This window comes from Anneissia japonica, unplaced genomic scaffold, assembly GCF_011630105.1.
Source record: "Anneissia japonica isolate Jap-2015-1 unplaced genomic scaffold, ASM1163010v1 scaffold174107_len2378_cov208, whole genome shotgun sequence".
NCBI classification, from domain to species: Eukaryota; Metazoa; Echinodermata; class Crinoidea; order Comatulida; family Comatulidae; genus Anneissia; species Anneissia japonica.
Genome location: NW_022699222.1, coordinates 511 through 2,378, shown reverse-complemented (window position 1 = coordinate 2,378; position 1,868 = coordinate 511). Strand labels below are relative to the sequence as shown.

General features: G+C 36.5%; 1 long non-coding RNA gene across 1 annotated transcript; it reads left to right on the top strand.

Annotated features, from left to right (window-relative positions):
* The first annotated feature begins 4 nt into the window (after window positions 1-4).
* LOC117102894 lies at window positions 5-1,425 on the top strand. Its single transcript, XR_004444491.1, has 3 exons — window positions 5-44; window positions 597-693; window positions 1,332-1,425. It is a non-coding gene; the product is annotated as an uncharacterized LOC117102894 (long non-coding RNA).
* Window positions 1,426-1,868: the final 443 nt, after the last annotated feature.

Genomic DNA, 1,868 nt, shown 5'->3' with positions numbered 1-1,868 from the left:
CATACAGTAGTTCAGTTCAGGAATGTCACTTCTCCTTGGGACAGGTTTGTAATATTGAATTGGTGTTGGTGGTGATGATGGTAGTTGTCATGGGCATATTTATGATGCCAGTGTTGATAGTGGTTGTGGTGATAATGATGTTAATGGTACCAGTGGTAGTGATGATAGGTGTGAAGACCTCGTTGATGATGCCAGTGTTGGTAGTGGTGATGATAATGATGTTGTGCCAGTGATATTAGTGCGGTGGTGTCCAGTGGTCATGGTAGAGGTGGTGATGTTGATGTTGTTAACGATAATGGTAATCATGGTGATAATAATTTTGAAGGTAGTTGTGGTAATAGTGTTGTTATTGATGATAATGCTGTTAGTAATTGTAGTGATGGCAGTTGTGGTAGTGGTGTTGAAGATGATGGTGTTAGTTATGGAGGTAGAAATGATGGTGAGGTAGATTGTTATATTAATTTTATTAACAGTGATGATGAAGTTGATCAGGGTATTAACAACAGAGTGAAAAGGACAGAGAGGGAGAAAAAGATAAAGAGGGAAATAAAAGCAAGCTATCCCACGGTAAGTTCTCATTTGTTTGTCTGATACAGATCCAACAGGAGTTTTCCCAGGAGTGTGAAGACATGACGGAACAGAAATTGATTGAAGTATATGTTAAATCAAAAGGCACAGGAAGAGATAAGCTACGTAAGTAGATTGTTTTACTATTAATACAAAAGTTTGAGTTTTGGGAGCACAACGAGATTATGGCTATGTTTAGACATGCGTTACGCAAGCGTAACATGGTCTCAGCTTGTGGTCTCAACAAGTGGTGTCAACTTGTGCGTGGCATAGCGAATGCCAGTATTAACCCAGAATCACTGGCGTACGATACCCCAAATTACCGTATGCCACTGAGTTACGATAGTCATGCATCAATGATTTTGAACTCAGCCAGGATTTGTCCAATCACAATAAGCCTAGATGTAAACAGGAAATAACATGCGAGTTTACGAATATACAAATATTTCGCGTGAATGTTTACGCTAGCGTTTGTTAATCACAGTCTGGACATCTCGCTACTTACGCCATGAATTTAGTTCGCCCAGCGTTAGATACGCCTGCCGTATCTCTCAGATCTGAACGTAGCCTATAACTAAAGTCCTATCTTTGTTGTCATGACGCAAATGCAAGTCTAACTTAAATGTGGCTAGCTGTGCTGCATCAGAGTCATGAGTAAATTCAGATGCTGCAGCTGTTATTAACCCATCCTAATTTATTGTTACCTCATCATTTATACAATTAATTAATAATTCTATTAATCATTTATTTAATCCTGATTACAGCATCTATAGAATTTGAAGAGTGCGACATTTCAAATATTCCAATTACTGAAACAATTCAGAAAGATAAAACGAAGAAAAAGAAGAAAGCCAAAAAGAAAAAAGATAAGGGAGCAGAGAATGGAACTGGAGAAGGGTAAAGGAAATATTTAACACTTTCCAAATTATAATATCATTCTTATCCACATCATCATTTTCCTTGTTATTATCATCATATCATCATCACATACTCATCTTCTGTCCAGATATACATGTACAAAATCCAAAATGAGTGAAGAAACAAATAAATGAATGGCCACATCACCAGATTGATTGATGTCATAGTCATTTTTTCATTTACATATATCCAAAATGTCAAATCTTAATCAGTCATTCTATGAAAATTAATAATCGTAAGTGAACATGCTAAAATCTGTTAGAGTCAAATTCAAAATCTGGACCAAAATCTTGGCGGACATGTCAATGTGTTATAAATTAAACCTGTTACAAGAAATTACGCTAAGATTAATACATCGTTGAGCCCTCTCATTACCGTAATAA